Source organism: Larus michahellis, chromosome 1, assembly GCF_964199755.1.
Source record: "Larus michahellis chromosome 1, bLarMic1.1, whole genome shotgun sequence".
NCBI lineage: Eukaryota > Metazoa > Chordata > Aves > Charadriiformes > Laridae > Larus > Larus michahellis.
Window position 1 is genome coordinate 135,632,726 of NC_133896.1, and position 22,057 is coordinate 135,654,782.

The 22,057-nt window shown below is 41.9% G+C and overlaps 1 long non-coding RNA gene across 4 annotated transcripts in view; it reads left to right on the forward strand.

Annotated features, from left to right (window-relative positions):
* Positions 1-22,057, forward strand: part of LOC141750196 (uncharacterized) — a 241,862-nt gene that overhangs the window by 24,573 nt on the left and 195,232 nt on the right. For all 4 annotated transcript variants that reach the window (XR_012589605.1, XR_012589606.1, XR_012589607.1 and 1 more), the window contains exon 2: positions 13,343-13,511. This is a non-coding gene — a long non-coding RNA (uncharacterized LOC141750196). The remainder of the gene's footprint in view (positions 1-13,342; positions 13,512-22,057) is intronic.

The window sequence follows — 22,057 nt, forward strand, 5'->3', positions numbered from 1 at the left end:
TACCACTTTGTCTATCTTCCCCCCTCACCACCCAGTTTCTGCAGCGTGGGGAGGCTAAGCCCTTCCAGAGCAGACAAGTCACAACAAAAGCTTAGTTAGGCAGGGGGTTGTAAGTGGCATCTAGATGCTTTCTGCTGGTGTTTTTGAAGGTGTTTCCTCTGTGCTTCTGGGAAGGCTGGATGCCTCGCTGGCAGGGTTTTTCCCACAGAGGAGTGAGGGGAGGTGGGGCAGGGACAGAGGAGTGCTGCACTGCAGCTCTCTTTCCAAGCCAGGCAGAAGGTTTTAGTACCTGTGGAGTAGTGAACAAGACCGAGCAGCACATAATTTTTCCTGTAATTCATTCATATGCAGGCTGTGGAGAGGCAGAGTTGTGTCTCTCAGGGATGTGCTGTGAACAAGCCACAGTAGGACCTGTGCAGTTTCACTAGTAATGAAGTCGATGTCAGAAGCATCTCTGTCTTTCCCTGGGCTCAGATAAGTCATGGGGTAATAAAACAAATTCCTCTCAGTCCTTTTCCCCAGATAGCACACAGCTATGGGCAGTGATTGCTTTGTGTCCCACACCTCTCATCCTGGATACTTTTCATTTCATACACCTGGTTACACCTGAGTCTCTTCCCTTTTTCTTCACTGCTCCTCCATGAAGTTCAAAGGCCCGGTCTCTTTTTCTGTGGCAGGAAGGAAAGCCCTACTGTCCCACAGACCCACTTGCTCATGGCTTTGACAGGCTGGGTGCAGAGGAGTTGGAAGGAGCTGCTCTCATTCCCTCTTCATCATCCTCTTTCAGCTGATGGGAAAAGTCCGCGTGCTCCTCCTTGGGAGAATCATGCAGGTGCTTCAGCAAGCTCCACAATACGTACTAGAGATATCTTCCTAACACTGTGTCGGTTGCTGGCAGGAGACCTCCCTGATCAGCAGTGTCAAATAGAAATATGTAAATCCATCTTCAGCAATGCGCAACTAGGCATCATGGCAGCACAGTCAGTAGGTAAACTGTGCTTATTTGTGAATTATATCAAGGAATGATTAGTTGGAGGGTTGACTCTGAGACTGAAGTGTATCTTTTTAGGAATCTGGGTAATGTAAATGAGACAAGGGACTAGAGGAGGAAGGGAGGAGTGGTTTCCTTCTGCGGAGAGATCAGCACCCTTGAGCAGAGCTGGGAAATCTCTGCTGGTGTTACTAAGTTCTCTTATAATGCTAGCTCATACACCAACCATGCTCTCAGCAGTTCAAGCTGGTCATTCATTTTTTGTTAGACTAACTTAATGCTCTTGGGATCTGATTCTAGAAAATACAGAGCACTTATGGCCATAACTACAGTGCATAAAGTTTTTATTGTCAGCTCAATAGCAGAGAGAATGCTAAGTAGTTTCAAAAAATGAGGTGGGTGGTATCTCAACTGGCTTATCCATAATTAGGGGAAACTTTTGACCTTACATGTCCTGTGCTGTGTATGTAGACTATGATAATCCTATTTTGCCTGGAGTGTTCTTACTGCTGCAATGAGCTCTGTTGGAAAGGATAAGGGCACTATTAGTATTGCATTCACTGTAAAGGGATGTGGCAAATGGGAAACTGATCATTATGTGAGATGGCAAGCACTAGATACTAACTTGTGCAGTGGATCAGGAAAGAAACTAGAAAATGCAGCATATACTTAACACGAAAATTGAATTTTCACAGGTGTGCCATTATTCCCTGTCATGATCTTACAGTGTAATGTCTTTTACAATTACAGTTTTATAAAACGTGTGTGTAAGTATGTCTCAGAAAGAAATTTTATGTGGGGGAAAAAAGGAAATACTGGAAATAAGTTTGCAGTCTTTTCCATATCGCAATAGCCTTTGGCTGCGATCTTCACATTGATCAGGGTAGAGAAAAGAGGAATCTTATCTGTGGGTTTGTGGTCCCACCTGCCTTGAGTTCTTCTCGGTTTGTCCTCAGCATGAAAGACTGAAGAAGCAAAGGTCATTCACCTTCAATTGTTGCAAGAAAAAAACCTGTAATTGTTAAACTCATTGTGTCTTGGTTTGCGGTGCAGTCTTAAAGTGAAAACTATTGTAAATATAAAGGTATGTCTTCATACAAGTAAGGAGTTTTTCTTGTAATTGGTGTATGTTGTGGTTTAACCCAACTGGCAAACCAGGACCACGCAGTCATTCACTCACTCTCCCCTGGTGGGATGAGGGAGAGAATCAGAAGAGTAAAAGTGAGGAAACTCATGGGTTGAGATAAAGACAGTTTAATAAGTAAAGCAAAAGCTGTGCACGTAAGCAAAGCAAAACAAGGAATTCATTCACTGCTTCCCATCGTTCAGCCATCTCCAGGAAAGCAGGGCTCCATCACGCGTAATGGTTACTTGGGAAGACAAAAGCTGTAACTCCAACTGTCCTCCCCTTCCTTCTTCTTCCCAAAGCTTTATGTGCTGAGCATGATGTCACATGGCATGGAATATCCCTTTGGTCAGTTGGTATCAGCTGTCCCAACGGTGTCCCCTTCCAACTTCTTGTGCACCCCCAACCTACTCGCTGGTGGGGCAGTGTGAGGAGCAGAAAAGGCCTTGACTCTGTGTAAGCCCTGCTTAGCAGTAACTAAAATATCCCTGTGTTATCAACACTGTTTTCAGCACAAATCCAAACCATAGCCCCATACCAGCTACTGTGAAGAAAATTAACTCTATTCCCAGCCAAAACTATTAAATCAGTTAGTATGGCATGAAAATCCCATGGGTTTTGCTGGAGTAGGGGAAGAGCAGAAGACATCCCCTCTCAGATGTAGAGTATAAAATTGGGCTGAGCACTGGTAAGAGACCGGTCCCAGCAGTCAGGGAAGTGTCACCGTGCTGGCCTTGTCTGGTATGGTTTTATCAATGTATTGTCTGCTTTCTCTTCAGGGGTATTGAGCTGGTTTTCAACCACCACTTGGGATTGTGCCATTTCCTACACCAGGGCTTCTCACTGCCCGAGAACAGTGTAGCTTCTCCGTACCTCCCTGCAGTCATCTCTTTGGTTCATCCGAGAGAGAAGGACATGCTCCCAGTGGACTGGCTGCTGGGAAAACATGCCTCAGGGCTCTGTCGTTGTGTAGGTGCAGACAAGTGGTGGGACATAACAATTTGACCCACCATAATGCGGTTCCTCAGTGCATGGTGCACCACTTCCTCTGCATGCTGGGCGGGGAAGACCAACACCTCCTTGCTGCGCAGCTTAGAGGGGGTTCCCAAGGACTAGAGCAGATCCTCACCTCTCTGGTGGATCTGGGGATCTTTGGCTGGGTCTCGTTGATAGCAGCAACCCAGTAGCCAAGCCAGATGATGTCCCATCACTGCGTGTCAGCCCCCCTTCCCTGGAGGAGTTTTGGTTGCTTCCTGGGCTCCAAAAGCTCACCAGCGCTCACAGACTTCTGTAAAAGACCACAAATCTCGTCTTTGGTTCAAAACTCAGTCTAAAACTAGACTTTGGACTTTAGACTTTAAGAGACTGAATGTTTTTTAAAAGTCTTGAAACTGAGGGCAGTGTGCGTCAGCTCTCCTCTTAGGAGTCATTTTGTAAAAAACTCATTCTTTGTTAAGTGTAAGGGGAGGAAAAGAAAATCAAAGTTTGATTTAACATTATCAGTACAGTAATACCTGTATTTTTAGCTGATGGTACTGGCTGTATTTTGCACAGTGGCCAAGATGGAAACAAAATCTGCAGGACACTTGATTTCTATGTGTTTTTTATTTGGATTTACATAATACCCTGAAATCAAAAAAGCAAACCTATTGGCTGAAATCAGTCTTGCTTGAATGTCGTATTGACCGTACTGTTAGTGATAATATTGAGTCATGCACAATTTTGGTCAGAATTTGGCAAAGATTGTACTGATTAGGCTTTTCTGTTCTCTTAAATATATCTCTCTATTGTTTGGAATTTGAGGAACAGAGAATGTTGTCTTCACTGAAATGAGTTTTTTAATAATTTGTCTGTGGAAGAAGTACTTTTTCTTTGAATTCAGACTTTTTAATCTATTGGTAATAAAAATGCAACTTTCCCTTGCCGATACTGTCTATGTGATATAGTATTACAGTGCTGCCACCGTCCTGTTCTGAATACTCTGGGGAAATTGTGACGTACTTGTTCAGAAGCCTGTGGGACTTGCAAATCTGTTTTCTGTTCTGCTGTGTTTTGTTTGTGTGTTTCCTCTTTTTAAATTAGTGCTGAAGGTGGGATGTAAACCAAACTCCAAACCAGTTATAAAGCAGGAAATTCTTTTTTTCTAGCCAAAGCGCCCTCATCCAGTGGGAATCTGAGACTTTTGTTCTGCTCTCATCCAGACACCTTTGAAGCATGGGTCAAAAATCTGCATTGAGGTATTGCTACCTCCTTTGACACAGTAAAGCATAGTTTTCAAGGTAGCCTAGATGTATATAATTTCTCATTTCTCACTGTCCCCTTGGCATTGCAGAACAGCCTTTTCTCTACTTCTGCTTGAAAAAAACCCAACACGTAATTTATTTGTATTTTCTGTTCCAGTTATACAGGCGTGTATCTATCTTCTACTTTGGGTCCAAGTTGTTTGCTTCCTGGATTGTTTTCTTTTTGCTGTCCTCCCAGGATTTCCTACAGAAGCAGAAGACTGGAAAACCCTCCAATCCAGAAAATCTTCTGTCTTCTTTTCTCTTGTTGAAGTAGGATTTTAATGAAAGGTCTTCAACACAATGAGCTTTTGGGCCACTTTCCAACAACATGAAAAAACTTTCTACTTCGGTCTTTCATATAGCCTCCTATTTACCCTCTGGCTACATTTCTCCCCAATTCTCCTCTGAAAAGCTAGGTTAAATTGTGTCTTAATACTTTTGAGTGAATTTCCAAGTCACGGAAGTCTTGCTGAAAGAACCTATTTTTTAATTTTAAATCCTTGGCTTGGCATTGCCAGATTACCATATGGAACAAGTTCTAATAACCAGCCAAGATATAAATAAATTCAGCGAGAACATTAAGAGCAAAAAAACAAAGAAATGCCTAATCTTCCAAACAGCCTGTCAGGCACCACTTTCATTCCAATAGGGAAAAGAAAAGTAGCTAGAGAGAACAAATGTCTGCAATTAAAATGACAGCTTTCAAACTTACGTATGTGAGGTGGACTCTGACGGAAGATGTTTCCCCCTGCGTCTCAAATTCTATCCTGTGCTCTCTTGTCCTGGCTGTCCCACTGTTCATGGGACTGACTGTGCAAAAATTTAAGAAGCACTTTGCAAATTCAGCCTACTTGTTGGGTGGCGTCTCTTATGTTTTCTGTGCACTGGGCTGTGATTCCTCATTTCATACATCACTGACAAACTGCAGTGGCTCCGGAAAGCCACATCGTATCATAACTAAGCATGCATGCATATAGTGACAAATTTTCCATTGACGTTCAAAATTTTGGGAACATGGGCTTCGTATGGTTATATACACAGGTCTTCGTTTATTTTTGACTACCTTTCCAGAGCTGAAGAATGAACGATGCTTGATAGGACAGTCCAGCAACTAGCCTGTGTTATCTGGTTGTAATATGCAAGGATTTTGTTCAAAGTTAGCAGAACTAGAGATGGAAAGCCATCCTTGATTTAAAACCAAAACTGTAGACTTCTGCTACATCTTGACCCAATTCTAGCTGTATTGTTTGAAGGTCTGCATGAGCTGGCTGTATCTGCTACAGCAGTAACATGGAGAAAGGCTTTTCTTGTGCTCTTTTGAGTTGAAAGCAAGGATTACCCTGACTCTTCTGAGAATTTGTATGTGTGAGATTCCGCAGCAGAGTTACACCATCCTGCAAAACCTCTGAATGATCACTATTATGAAGCGGTTAAAAAACAGTTTGTGATTAATAGTGGTAGATAAGTTGCAGGGTCAGGCTTACCTGCTCTCTAGCGAGGCTGCTGCCAATGATTCTGTGGAAATGGTGAAGGCTGCCAAAAAATAACGCATGAATGAACAGTTCTGAGGCCCAGCAGATCTGTGGAGTTCACAGCAAAGCATCGATTTCTGTCCAGACGGTAGCAAGTTCAAAGTAGCCGGTTCCCATTTCCATATATCATGGCACACATCCCGAGGTTTTCAGGACTCTGGTGCTTCCAACGGGGCTTTTGTTAGAGTAAGTGTTTGTAATTTTCGTCATTTCTGGAAAAAAATATCTGTATTGCTGGAAAGAAATCTAGCTGAAAGCAGGGCTCTGTTTCTTTCCCCCCACTAGGCTAATACAAAGCTGCTGGTGCTGCATCTTCCTCTGAGTGGCCTCAGCACAACATCCTTGGAAATAAGAATGACTCATCTTGATGGGGGTCTTCCTGTTGGGATATTGGAAATAAACACAGTTACTGCAGGGGACTTAGAGTACAGTAATTTGGATGTTGAAACTTGAGGCATTGCTGGGCGAGGAGAGGCTGCAATCAGGAAGCTGTCAGAGGCGGCAGAGAAGCCCTGGGGGAAGAGACGACCAGAGTAATACGATATGTCCAGAATGTTTTGCCGTTAACTTAAAATATTGTGGAAATAGAATACTGGCTCTCGGTTAAATCACACAGAGACTTGGAAAAGGACTTTGAGAAACACGCAGGCATTGTGCAGGATTGCTGCAACAGCTATGCCAAATGCTGCAGCTTAGGGAAGGTCCGTGACAGCCCTACAGCAGTAAGCACCCCACATAGCTCACTCTGCCCTCTGTGTGTGTGTGTGTACAATAGCTGTATGCTTCAGGTGCGGTTTAGAGCAAAGTTAACAGCAGGACTGCTCTGAACAGCCAGTCCTAACTTCTTGCATTAAAACCTCATCTCTTCCCTACATTGCCCTGGCTCTGTTGAGACAGAAGCGAATCCTTATGAATTTCCTTATGGAAATATGTTCATATATACCAGATGGCACATGTGAAGCAGATCTGTGCTCATATAACAGTCATTTATTATTTGTTTAGGGGTTTTAATTGGTCCATTCAGAGATGCTGCTCATATGAGATACTGAACATTCAGGATCATTAGATGAAAGGATGATATCAGATTTTTCTTTTTCCACACATTTTGCTGTTTTTTGTTTGTTTGTTTGTTTGTTTGTTTTTCCTTACACAGACCTATTGGTAACTTGGGGAAATGATGAATTTGCAAAGAAAAATTTTTGATGACGAGAGGACTCCGTTACATGAAGCTCTCCTCTGTGCAGCTTGATGCTTTGTCCTGCCGGTTTGTCTTTCTTTCAGTTTTTGGAGCAGCTCCTGTTCCCCACTTTCCTGCCTAATTCTCTCCGCAGGCTCTGAGCTGCCTGGGGAAGGGGGGAGCATGTATGACAGTACAGATGGCAGTAGGCTATTCTGCATCATGAGAACAAGCTCTCAAACTTCATCTTGTGGGGAAAATCTTCACAGAAGATGCAAATATTCAACTGTTGGTTTTTTTTTCCAGCATAGGAACATAAAATCCTGGAATGCTTTGTTGACTTCTAGATGTTGAACCATAAAAGAAATGGCACGATTCACACCCTGGGAAAATATTTCCTATCTACATCATAAAAGCACGCTCCCAAATCATGGCACTAGGCCTGCTGAATGCGTGCAATAGCTGGAAGATTGGTATGTAAAATCAAATTAGATTTTTTATAGCAATCTTGGTCTATGACTACTAGTCTTGTCGTCCCATAATGATGTGCTAGAAGAAACTTAGGGCAGATGTATGTCATGGGGGTGCTGCTGTTTCCCAGCGGGATGCCTGTGTTCAGCCTGTTGTTCCACCTCATTGTCAGGCAGGACTTCGAGGAGTTGACCAGTGTCAAGGGGACTGAAAATCTGAAAGTGAAGAGAAAATGCTTAAGCTTCATAATTTATAAAACCAATATACAAGTTAGTGCCGATTCTGAAACAAACTTGTGCTGTAATGCTAGGACCTCGTCTGTCTGGGGGGAAGAGGAGTGCTGTGATGCAGTAAAACCCACAAAAATCAAGCTGAATTTCCAGTGTACTGTACGCCAGGACACAAGTGCTGCGTGTGCCGTTAATATATGCACAACATAATGAGTATTATTACTATCATTAATCATGTCCATTATAATTAATGTGGCCACAGTATGAGCCTATTGAAAAATAAGAGTTAAATAAAGAAAAGAATAGGGATCACATTGTCATTGTATCTTAACAAAGCCCAGTGCCATGGAATTTTACCTATCCCACAACAGAAATAACCATGTCAGCCAGCAAGTGCGGTTACATGATCACAAAGTTAAATACTGCTCTATGCTTATATACTAATCACTGAATCACAGAATGACTGAGGAAACTCAGACTTAACTCATAAAAAGTTTTACAACTTGACAAAGAAAAGATATAAGTGATGCTTCCTAGTCCCCAGTAATTTACTTAGCTAAGATTTTACGTATTTTTTAACTCATGTAAATACATAAGGATACATGTCTCACTCAGATCTCTTTGGGATTCTTGCTCTTTTCTCTGTAAATGATCCTGCATCACACTGTTATTAATATTGTATTATTGCCACACAAGTTGGATGCGTATAATGCAGCATTATTTGTGGAGTCTTGTTTCTTAAATACTTTATAGGTGCTTCTGTTTGAAATCTACCTCACCATAATTTATGGTTTAGGCATTCAGCATTATCTTACAGCATGGAATTCAAATTTACGTTTGTCGGAAATTCTGAGGACAAAACCTTTGTAACAATGTGATTTCATATCACGTCTTTATTGATTGTGGGCATGATTTTTTTCATGGAAAAATCTTTGAGAGCTTGTATAACACAAGCTTCCTTTCTCTCTGGCATAATTAATTTTCTGGCAAGATGCGAAAGATGCATTTCATTTAGTGTGCTCAGAAATACTGCACTTTATGTTTTTGCATGCTAACCTTTTCCATTGCTGAAACTTGAAAAAGCTGCTGAGAAAGACACAAAACCCCCCCAAAAATTTATATTAAATGTACTCCAAAGTAAATGAAAATTTGACCAATAGTGTTCCATCCCAGTTCAAAGGCAAAACATTAGTTTAACTTCCTTTAAAGCAGTATTGAGAATTTGTTGTATTTTTGGTCACCATTTAAAGAAGGAACATTTTCGGTTGTCTTCTTCAAAGACGGGAAAAGAGAAATAGTGTTGTAGTATAGGATAAAATATTACTTCTCTCGGGTGTAGATACTATATAGGCCATTAAGAGAGAACACTGCACATGAAAAACCAATGGATCTGAAAAAAAAAAAAGGAGCATAACAGCAATGTATCTCTGAGTCCCTTCCAATTCATTCATCTAGTGCAACTTTAAGATCAGTAGCACATTGGATAATTGGTATCGGCAAGTGAATGGCATTTCTGTGCCTACGTCTTCATGATTCTCTCAAAGTATTGCATCCCAGGAGGGCTAGGAGAAGAACACAGGAAGGGGTTAAAATAACCAGGTTTTTGTATAAAATATTCATTTTCACTATGTAAAAGGAAGAAACAAATACAAATGAGGACTTAAATTCCTGTATTTTTATTGAAGTGACATGTAGCAGAGGACGTGATTTGAGATCTCTTGAACTGTGTCTTGAAATACCTTACCTCCAGGCGTCATGGGCTCTACCTGCCCAATTACTTTGTTCTCACAGTATAAGTCACTGAAATGAAGAAGCAGCATGGAACTTCTGGGATCTCAGGCTGTGAGCACCATTTACACACTGTGCCCATTTCATCACTATGACACTGGACAGGCTGGAAGCAGAAGTGTTGTGTTACCAGGATTTGTACGTTTTTAAGTTCTTAGTTTTTTTTACAAATCCTAATAATATGTACTGTAATTAATAATGTCTACAGACAAATTAAGACATTATGATATCTGCAGAAATAGTTATTGAGTTCACCAAGTATCTAGTATCTAGTTCCTAAGCAATAGGTTAGGCATAACTATTATTGTTTGCCAAAATCAAATGAGAAGCAGGAAAGTCTCCGAAATAACCAAGGTGAAATTGGTAGGGATAGTAACAAGGAACAGATGATTGTACTGCTGTTCCTATTGAAACTGGTCACAATACTCCTGATCTATGTCTGACAGAGGAGAAATTGGCCTCTGGGTCGGTTTATCTAGTGAACATAGAGGTGGATGTGATTTAAGTCCGTTGTGCAAATGTTGCCACAATGGAAAATCGTAAGTTACTTTATATACCTTCACCCTTATATAAAAAAATGAAAAGACCATTTAAATTTTTTTTTGGCATGTGTAAGACTTTCATGGTAACAAATCTAAGAATAATAAAAAAGAAATATATTTCCAACAACTTTGATATTATATCACCAGCTTGAGTGCAGTACCCCTGACTTGCATTAGTGTCATAATGCAAACACTGAAGTGTTCACTCACATTTTTCCAGTCCTATCTCTAAGTTATACAGAAAGAAGGGAAGAAACTATTAAATATTGAAAAGAAAAAAGGCTGCTAGTTTTAATCAAGAAGAAAAGTTATTTGTGAAACTGTAATTTTCCACTAGAGATTTTTTAAATAAAAGAAATTGATCTGGAGTTCTAAATACATGAAGGTTTGAAGTGAAGCAGTACCAATAGTCTCATACAGTACTCAAACTTCTTTTCAATTTTCCCTCAAACTCTCAGTGTTTCCATACCATGCCTAATGGAAGGGGGAAGAGGAAAAAGGCAAAACCAAGACTTCTGAAAATTTCTGCTGTGTTTTTTTTGAGAGTCTCTCATCTCTCCTCAGAGTGGGTGGGATTCATTTTGGCAAACTTTACTACAGCCTGGAGGTGCCTACCTCTGAGCTATTCTAGGTTCCCTGTATGATCCGCAGAGAAAAGTAGACTCTTTTAAGGTGTGACTCATGTAATCTATTTCTAACACGTACTCTGAGATAAGATGTCCATATAGGAGCCAAGGGTGTCTGGCTCAGATGTATATGTCTACACTTGGCCAGATGAATCTTACCCAGTATGTCTATGCTGCAAACTGCCAAGAAACAAGATAAATTTAGCTGCATAGAGCTCAGTGCTGTCACAGCGGAGTTTTTAAAAGCTAGCTCAGGTATTTCTGACTGTACAATGTAGTTTTCCATAAGACAGTGTCCACCTGAGATATCAAGAGTGCCTCATGGTACTTACAACTCAGGTGTTTCAGGCCCTTCTTTTCCATGGGTGCCATCCATAGAATCATAGAATCATAGAATTGTTGAGGTTGGAAGGGACCTTTAAGATCATCGAGTCCAACCTTTAGCCTACCCTGACAAGAGCCACTTCTAAACCATGTCCCTAAGTGCCCCCTCTACCCTTTTTTTAAACACCTCCAGGGATGGTGAATCCACCACCTCCCTGGGCAGCCTATTCCAATGTTTAATAACCCTTTCAGTGAAAAAATGTTTCCTAATATCTAATCTAAACCTCCCCTGACGTAACTTGAACCCGTTTCCCCTCGTCCTATCCCTAACAGGGCATCATGGTACATAACCGTCGGGCACTCAGGACACTCTGGAAACCAACCCATGGGCAGTGTGGGACTAAGGAAATTGGGCGATACCTACATAAGTCTAGTGAAGAAATATCCAGTAGGAGTTACGGGACTTCTGTACTGGTGAAACTGCTGCTGGGGCCTGAGTCCATTTGTGGTGCTGATATTTTAAACACCTCTGAAATCCTTCCAGCAGAATCAGAGGTCTGGACATGCTGCCTGTCAGTGGAAGTGAAGAAGCTCAATCTTTTTATTTTGCCAAAGAGAAGGTTAGCACATTACTTTATCGTGGTTTAAGAGTTGCTACACAGTGACATTTCTGATAGGGGATGACAATTCAATCTAGTGAACGAAAGCGCGATGCTACTCAATCTCTAAAGTAAAACCAGATTAATTCAGGCAACAAAAAGAGCATATTTTTTCACAGCAAGGATAAATAACTGCTGGAATAACTTTATCTAGGAGTTTTATAGACTCTTCTTTTCCTTGAAAATCCTTTTTAATCTAGATATGATACAGCACAATGAAGTCTTATTACTTTAATGAGGAATTAAACAGTGAAATGTTATGATCTGTGAAGTGAGACTCTGAAGACATCCCTTCCGGCCTAAAAAGCCATTTAATGGGCCAAACACAGCATCAGATCCCAACGTCTTACAGTCTTGGGAAATCTGCATTTCAGAAAGGGCTGTGCAGCCTTTCCCATTTCCAGTACAATCACTGTCAATCACCTGGTCCTATCTTCCTCACATTCTGTTCCGTTAATAAGGTCTTTGATCTGAAAATGTGCTCAGTGTACTAGCTGTCTGTGAGCTGGACTCGTTATATAGAAACGTAGATAAGGGAGCTGTAGAAGCAGAGTGTGCTGGAGCTGAAGGTCGTGACTGCGAGGTATATCCCAGGGAGGTTCCTATGTCCTAGGCTTAGGTTTAAGGTATTTTACTTTTGCCACTAGTTCTCTGCTGGATTTTTTTCATTGTTATGTAGCGGAATACCTTTGGTAGGCCAAATACAAATCTCCCATTTAATTTTGACAGAAGGAAGTGAATACCTCCCTTTAACTCCGGGCAATGAATATAGATCCCTGTGTTAGCAATCTAGTCTGTCTTCACTTCTCATGGTGGAAGAAACCTGAATTCTTGCTTTGCACCACTCTCTGGAGGATGCTCTGTTGATAGCTAAAATTGTAGGATATGAATCTGCCAAAACTTTGTTATTAAATGATAGGTACATCCCTCTCCTCCCCTCCTCCCCCTGCCCTTCCCAAAGCTTACCTCTGTATCTTCACTGCCAGTGCTAATGTGAATTTGTCTCTCTTTCCCCCTCCTTCCTCAGACTTTATCAAGGCTGAGTAAGATCTTGGCCACACCTGAATTTCTCATCCCACCAGCTGAATATGTTTCTCCTTTGAGTATTTTTGGCTCAGGCAAAGCTACAATGTTTCTGTTAAAAAGCATAGAATTGCAATTCCATACGCTCTGCTTTGTTTTGTAGATGTTCCCGTTCGGGGTATGTTCTCCTCCTTTCTCTGGTCAAAGCATGCAGGGCCCACAGCTGAGATGAACTGCAAAAGATTCCTATAATGTGTTCCCCTACCTTTACCAAGAGGCTAAAAAATGGAATACATCTTGGAGGATGTCTTGCAGCCAGAGTGCAGAGCCCCTAGAGAAACGTGGAAGCACTGATCGTATGAACTAGTTTCTGAAGCTGAAATTTATTTTAGAGTGGAAACATCTTTTGGTTTTTGCACAATTGGATTTTGTACTCTGTAATTAAATAAAAGCAGCTTCAAAGGAAGCAGAAACAGCTTAAAGAAATGATACATTTTATAGAAGAAAAAAACCTGTCATAGTTAAGATTTAAATTTTTTCACTGATCCCATCCATTTCTCTTTGACAGAATGGCGATATCAGTCATCCAACGCTGTAGCAGCACTCTGATCTGCACGATTGAGAGGTTTTGAAAAACATCTCATCTAGAAAGCAGACCTTTTGCATAAAGGCTTTCAGATGACACTACATCTTACAGCTGTGTCTTCAGGAAGGACTGCTTTCGCATGGGAGTGAAGGTACTGCTCTTCCCCTTCCCCTTCCTCTTCCCTTCCAGGCCCACTCCCTCTGCGTGTTCCTGATTGTCTTGGTCTGGTCTGGTCTATCATACCTCCTGGCTGCTTGAGGGCAAGCCAAGGTTTCAGTTCACTTCCTGCCTGCTTCTACTCAGGAGCGAGGAGGCAGATAAATTCTAACTAAGGTCCTTTTCTTGTAGTTTCTGTTCCTAGGGGTCCTCTTTTTCCTTGCCAAAATGCCTTTTGCTCTACCTCTCCCAGCCAAAACATTCATGAAATGTGCATGACCCCTCACAATACTCTTAGTCATTGCTGTCAGCTTTGAAAAAAACAGCGATGCTGATAACTGAAATCTGCTGTGATGTTGCTTTGGTATGAATAACAATAGGGCTTGGGCTTTGGAGTGGTTTTCTAGTAGAGAAGGGCTTACATTTCTACACTTCATGAGTATAATATTGACAAATCATATAAAATAATGATGTGTAATTGAGAATAAAATTAGGAGATGTCACGTGTTCCTTTTATAATCATATATAGGAATTTCATAGGGGATATGCATGAAGTAAGAGGATAGAGTTAAGGTGTCCGCTGTTATAAGAAAGCAGTTAAACTTCTCAGAGTCTGTAGGTTTTAAACTCTTGAATTAAATATGTTCTGTACATTTTACACTGTACTAAAAAAAGTGTAATGGCTACACATTAGCTTTGGAGAGTGATGCAAATGACACCATTAAATGCCATCTTTGCATTTAGATTTGTAACTGTTTGTAACTATTTCTTCATATATCAGAACATAAGTGCATTTTACTCCTGCTTGCTTTAGAGAACCAGTTCAAATTTAGGAGAGGAACTTAGCTTGTCTGTTTAGCTTGCATATTATTAGCAAACATCGCTAGTGACATGGGAGTCATCTACCCTAAGTTTGATGTCTAAGCCCAAGTCAGTCCCCTTAGGCTCCATTTGTAGGCAATGAAGTGAATAGACAACTCCAGAAGGTAATGCCTCTCATGCTAAGTCAGCTCAGATAAGGGAGATTAATTTAGTGGGAGGTGTCCCTGCCCAGGGCAGGGGGGTTGGAACTAAGTGATCTTTAAAGTCCCTTCCAACCTGAACCATTCTGTGATTCTGTGATTCTGTAATTGCACTTTACAGGTGTTTTTTTCAGTTATCAGCTAGAAAAAAAGGACTAGCTTAGGCTTAGATCGATCTTTGTTTCTTTATTTTTCTTTGTTTGGCACCTCAAGTAAAGAGGATAAACCCATATTTTGTCATGGATCAATGGAACAGCTTTCAGGTCATGTTAACTTTTATAGGATGACGTTAATTTTTATCACTGAGACTCTTTGTGGTAATATGCTTGTTTTGCAAAAGTTCAGGGAAGGGAAAGAAAAGGAGCAAAACCTTGAAGTGACCTAATGTAGGGTTTCCCGGTTTGTTTGGATATTCCTCACAGTAGCAGTAGCAGCCCTTTAGATACAGAAGAGGGTTCAGCGGTGGGTCATCAGGATGCTCAGGGGCCAAAAGCACCTGAATTACAGTGAGAGGCTAAGGGAGTCAGTGAAGAAGTCGAAGGGCAGGTATAGTATATAGGAGTGTATACCTACTTAAAGAACAGTTACAGAGATTACAGCGCCAAAGTCGTCTTGTGTAGACAAATAATATGTCAAGGGATAAATGGCCATGCTGAGGCTTGGAGGGCTCAAACTAGATGTGAGGGAAAGCTGTGTCAATGGCAGAGTGGTGCAGCACTGGGACAGGTTTCCCAGAGCGGTGGTGCACTCTCTGTCCTTTGGGGTGCTCAAAACTGAGCTAGACAAAGCCATGGCAGAGCTGGTGCTGTCAGCATTCCTTCTTTGGGCAGGAGACTGGTCTGGGTGACCACCAGAGGTGCCTTCTGAATAGCATCCCTGTAATTTTCTTTCCTTTACTCTAAGGAAACCAATCTCTTCCTACACAGCTCTACCCTCAAAGTCTAGACCCTGACCCTGGTCACCTGTTCCCAACCGTGCTGTGCTTTTAACCTGGTGAACTGCAGGCAGGTGGCTGCAGGAGGTCCTGCCGAAGTGTCTGTGCAATATGGGGGTACACTGCTACTGTTCCCAGCTCACAGACCGCTTAAAAATTGCTCCTACTAACAGTATATCATTCCATTTAGGGCACTGTCCTGTGACACCTGGGTTCAAATCTCTGCCATGCTCAATAGCAGTGAGCGGCCTAAAATTAAATTACCTGTGTGTAATGTCAGTGCGTTTTAACAACTGGACTATTGTCTTTTGCAGGGTAAAGTCAGAAACAAACAGACCTTCTGAGGCTCTCTGTTGTCCTCAGCTGGGAATCTGGTATACAGGATGAGAACAGCTAATGCTTTCTTAGCTCTAGATGCAAACTGTGATTGTACAATCTTAATTTCCTGTTGGGATTCTGGAACTAGACAGTACCCTTTTAAAAAATAAGCTGTTTTGTAAGCCTAGTCATTTTGAAACAGCAACTTGGAGAATTTTTGTGGAAAATTAGTGAAAGTTGAGAAATGTGGAACTGGAGAGCGCTATTTTAGCATTGCTCTTCAGCATGAAAGAGCACCTTAAAATCTTCCATAGCTTGCATTAAGTCGTCTCGAAATTTTCTTCTGTGTCATTAATCCCAACCTATTTTAGATGATATAAACAAATGCCACTTCTTTTGAATGTTATCACTTTAATCCCTCTTCACCTTGAATTCACTCCAGGAAATGATATTTTTTTCCTATTGAAAAGATTGTCAAATGAGCACAGCTTTTTGGTAGTAGAATCAAATTATTTATTTATTTTATTATATTAGTGGTATCATCTTTCTCAATTTCCAGGCTAAGCATAGTACAATATATATTTTTAAATATCAACTTATTACAGCTTGAAGCCTTGAAGAACTTTACTAAAAGAACCCTTGAGTCTTTCTCTTCGATGCGCCATCAACCTCGTACACTGTTCTGGTTCTTTGCCCTCAGAAGTTATTTTATATTTGGTCAATTTTAAACTGCATTTTTTTATATTATTGATCTATCCAGTGACTCTATAACTTGCAGATCCCTAGCATTGTACTGTGGTACTGAACATTATGCTTTGTTTCCAGAAAATAAAACCAGTAAAAATTTATGTACCTTAAAGGCAACTAGGAATCTTGCATTGTCTCTGTGTGCTTAAAACACAAGAAGACTGAAAGACTCGTCCTCTTCAATTCCTTTTTCTGGGCTTCATCAGTGCAGTCGCATAGTTATCTGTCTCTGTCACACATACTTTCTTATTTCACTTTGTAACAATCCCCTTTGTATGGGATCATTCAGGCTTCATAAAAAGACAAAAAGAAGCAGAGGTGAGACTTTTTTTCCCTTTGAAATGCATGGAAGGATGTATTGGAGGACAGTAAAGGGAGACAGAGGCCTCCCTGGATGACACCAGGCTAGGGGGGTGTTGATAGGCTGGAGGACAGGGCTGCTCTTCAGAGGCATCCAGCAGGCTGGCCAAAATTGTGAAGTCCAGTACCTGGGATGGGATAATCCCATATGGCAGTACAGGCTGGGGCAGCTTTTCAGAAGAGGGCATGGGGTCCTCATGGACAGCACAGCAGTGTCCCTGGGGCCATGCAGGCCACCACAAACTGGGAGGTATTAGTACAAGGTTCACGAGGCTTCATTTGGAATCCTGTGCCTATCGGTGCTCAAAAACAGCTGGAGTTATGTTCTGGATAGCTCTATAAACTCCATGCTTTAACACAGCAGCATGGATATGATCAATACCTGTTACATGTGTAGAATGGCACCTTCTGGGACATGCTCATAAGCCACAGAAATCCTCAGTGGTCATTATAGAAGAATAGAAGAATAGAAGAGCAGGCAAGAAAACAAGCTATGAAAGTTGAGCAGACAGGGTAAGTCGTGGTGTCTAAAGCAGATTTTTGTGAGCAGTCTGACTCCTACATCTCACAGATGTAAGGGGTGATGTAGTCCAGAGTTTTCTTTTAAAAGGGAAGGGAATACTGGAGACATGAAGTGCTAGCAGGCGGTGGAGATCTGTGGTTCAGATCAGGCTGATTTCCCCCAGAGGTCTTGATTTTTCTCTGTAAACTACAGATGGTGTGTAGGACAACAGCTTCTAAATGGGGTGCCACATCTATGTTTATAAAGCTAGGCAAGATGAATCTGGGTCAGTTCTGGGCTGAGTTTTGTCAGTGATATTGCAACCAGGATTAAAGCTCCAGAGAGTTTACATTTGCATTTCACTCTGTTCTCAACTGCACCCTTTTGGCACAGCCTGGATTTCAATCTGACTCACCACTACACTTTTAAATGTCAGTCCCCGACTTGTTAAATCACATCCCTAACTCTTAAGCAAGGAAAATAATTTATTTTAAATACTTAAGCTTCAAATTTAGTCTTTCCCTCCTCCTAAAACTGGAACGCAGCAGTCCGAGAAAGACTAGGTTTGTACCAGCTGTTTGTGGCCAGTGCATAGTCTGTACCTGCTGAAGAGAACATCAGTAGCAGTAGCAAAGGTTATTCATCAAACACGCAAGATGAGGCCCGATTTGCATATGAAAATGTGCCGAGGAGGTGACTACAGCTACCTCAGCTATCAGCTGCATCAGAGGTTTGAAATCGCTGTTTCAGAGCCATATCCTCACTGGTCTGGCACACTCTGACAGAGCTGCAGTGAGGTCCTGTCTTGCTTGTCACTTGCTGCTGCTTTTTACTTTGTTCCGGGGTCATCTGTTCTGTCTCCCATGACATGGACAGTCAGCTAGTGCCAGGGCCACATAAGTGGTGGAAGATTATCTTTCTTAGGGGCTAATGTCTGCCAACACAGAGCTGCTGCTCAGCCAGCAGAACATGGGACATGGGAGATTTGGTGCCTCGGGCTCTTCCGAGTGCATTTGGTCTGCATCTGAGCTGCCTGCTGTCCTGGACACTTGTCTGGGAGGGTGTTTGGCTTGACACACCTTACATCCTCTCAGTGTGGAAGAGCCACATTTTTGATGCACTACGAGTTGTAATCACTACTGCAAACAAAGGCAGACCAGCACCCCAGGTGTGTCTTCGCTGTGCTGTCCCATTCCTCCCTGCCTGCATAACAGAACTGTCCTTTCCTCCCCTACTTCTCTTTTAGAGTCAGCAGGGTTCAGATTTAAAAGAAATGGAGCAGCACCCCAGGGTGCTTGGTTTTAGCTGTACCCAGACTTGAGCAGGCACTGGCTGAACTGCAAGTTCTCATGGTCTTCACTGAAGTCTTTCAGAATTAGTTGGTTTTGTGTTTTTCTACCCCCTGCAGTTCTGATGCCTGGTGTGTTGTGCATGTCTAAGAATTCTAGCTTTTGTTGGAAAATGATTAACTACTACTGAACTGTGACAAAACTCTTGAAACCATGACCCAGCTACGTGTGTTATCTGCCGAACTGGAAGATGATGACACATCATTCATAAAATGTATTCTGTTTCTCTCAATATTTAAAAATAAAACACAGATTGTTCTGCATTGAACAGCTGAGACAAGAAACAACTTATTAAGTGCTGAAACAAGTGTTGTTCTCAAAGCAACAAGCCTGTCCAGATCCTCTTCTCATAGTGCAAAGGATTGTACTAGGCATGTGTACTGAGGGAAGGCTAGGCTTTTCTAGATCTGCTGTATGGGTTAGCGTCAATCACACAGGAAAACATGTCACAGCGTCTCTGTGACTCCCTGCTCCTCCATGCTGAGGGCTGTGGCACAACTGGTAGAAGCAGAGTTGACAGGGATGGTGGTATTTCGCACATGTGTGTGCTAGAGAGACTTGCAGCCGAGCACCCCCATGGGAATGGCGATCTTCAGGGAGCCCCACCTTGGGAATTGCATGTGTCATTCTTGGGGCATACTGGCAAGAATATTTTCTGAACAGATCAGGATGGAAAGCATAGCTGGTTCCTGGTGTGGAGTGGCTTTTCTCCCTCTTTTCCCACAAGTCCACCTGATGAAGTGGGGCAGGGAACTCTGAGGGCTGCCCAGGTTGGAAGGACTCCCTCTGGTCCCACCTGAGTGTCTCACTTTTACATTGAGATCAGTGTTGCCTGGCCAGCATCCTGGGGTTGTACGTGGCGTATACAGAGAACTGAGGTGAGGTCTAAGTGAGGGTGACAGTGGGTGCTGTACAGTTGGCCACACAGCGGCCGGTCCTGACTCAGTGCCTGAAGGTGTGCAGTGCGGACTTGGACAAGGTGCTCCTGCCTGCGACGCTCTGCAGGGAAGCCTTTAGGTCATGGTCTCCTGGCCAAGGAGCAGCATCGACTGTTGTGGGGCTTGGTGTGGCACAGCAGACCCAATTAAGAGTATGATTTTCCACATCCTGCAGGACTACAGCCTGGAGAACAGAAAACACCTGTCAAACTCCATTTTGTATTACATATTCATAACTTGTTAGAGCAGGTCCCGCTCTGTCACAGTAATGACCTTTGTGTGTTATACATCTATTGTTCTTTGCTGCACAAAGTCAGCACTGCCAGCTGCTATAGTCCCCAACGCAGCTGTAGCTGCAGGAGGTTTTGTTTTAGCCCCAAAAGTAAAGAAAGGCCTGACTGTTTAGCATAAAAGGATGTGTGTTTATTAGTGGCCTTGCTATGTAGTCTGAATAGCCATGGAATAGCACTGTAGGATCTATTCTGCCAGGAAGGGTTGCCACAAAGGCTACGTTTTTCCAAGAAGTGGAAGTCAGTTGAACATGCTTCTGTTGACTGAGGAAAGCCTTGTGCAAATGTCTGCTGCATTTTAGCAAAATTTACAGCCTCTAAAATAGCTAGCTTTCTGGAGCCTCAGAGGCTTAGAGTGGTAAATTCATTGGAACAACTGCTAATGAGTTAATTACAGTGGATTCATTAGTTAAAATTGCTGCCGGAGACTTGAATGTTGCAGATAACTCTGTCTACTGGCAAGTGGCTTATGCTGCTGGGCAGACCTTTGCCTGATTTATGACTCTCCTGCAATCAAATGGAGCTTTTGCCTGATTATCTGGCAATTCAGTTCTGGTTTTATCTTATTTATAAGAAATAACTTTGGTTCCGAAGAGACTTCACACGTGCTGCAAGTGTGCTGTGAACCACTATCACAAACAGCTATTCTGTGACTTGTCTGAAAGGTGCCTTCCTGCATGGCAGCTCTTCCTCTGAAATATAGACAGCTATCCATCACCCATAAAATCTGAGGCGTTGAGAGGCTTCCAAAGAAAATGCAGCTAATCCATATCCTCTGAGGGTCGTTTTTGTGAGAAATAACAAGGATTTTGCCAACAGAACTAAAATTTGTTGTGTAAATTGATAGTTGAACTCTTGTCTTTGTGGGCATCTACTGAAAACTACTTGATACTTAAAATAGATATTTAGAAGTGATCTTTCTTGGTGTTAAATAGAAAGTTACAGAGATTGCCCAGAAAATTTGAGCATTTACACTGATCCTTTTCTTACAAATAGCAAATGTACAATCAAACGTCCTAAAACCACCAAAAGCAATTCAGAGGTCAGGTTTCAACCCTGCCTCAAATATTTTTTCCCAGCAGAAATTGCAGCTGTGGTGGTTGAGCCCTTTTGAAGGCATCCTCAGGTTTCCCAAACTCCTCCAGTAAAGCCTCTAGCTCTTGTGCCAGGTTTTGTTTAAATACTTTCGATTAACTTTTTGATTAGGCTCAATGAATATCTTCTTTCCACCTCGGCTCAGCAAGAATAACATTTCAATTTCTCTCCTGTCCAGATAGGTGTCACTTGACCTGAGGGTTTAATTGTTATTCAAAGTCTTACAAGCTTTTTTATTAGGAGAAGGAATTGATAGGGAGTCTGCTTTTTCTTCACTACAAATCTGTTATTTCGAACACCTACAAAATCCCATTTCTCTGAACAGAGTAGGAGTCTAGTTTTGCTTATAGTTCCACACCTCTTTCCAGCCTGCATTACAGCTGTAAAAGTTTCTCTCATGCTATACTTAAGATCATACTAATTAAATTTCAACTGCAGACATTTTGGTGGGCTTTCATTGCCTCTCTCCCATGCGTGTGCACAGACATGTCTGCAGCCAGCACCTCTGAGCTGGTTATAGCGTCCAATTCCCGAGCAAACCTGTCTGTCCCACCTTCCTTCCAGCAGCTTCAGTTAGCTGTGTCTCGGTATATAAGTATATAATTCGTATGCTGAGCTATTAAAATCCTTCTTGACTTTGACACTTTGCTGTTGCTTAGAGAAATACTTCAGGTAATGGTGAATCAGGGAGAAGTACACACTTGTCTTCAGAAGGCATTGAATTGTCCCAGTCCCAATGAATCATGGTTTCCTTGTGTGTTTAGTTATGCTTCTTCTATAATAGGCATTTTATTGTGATTTCCGTAGCAGACTTCAGAAAGCTATGTGATACTTGCTTGAAGTGCTTGAAACGTTTCAATCCCAAAGCTAAACTAAAAAGACTTGTAAAGCTAAACTAAATAGACTTGAGAAATTGTTCTACGAATTGCTTGTCTCTTAAACATGCAAAATAAAAAAAAGGTCAACATTTAAGAGCAATAGTCTCT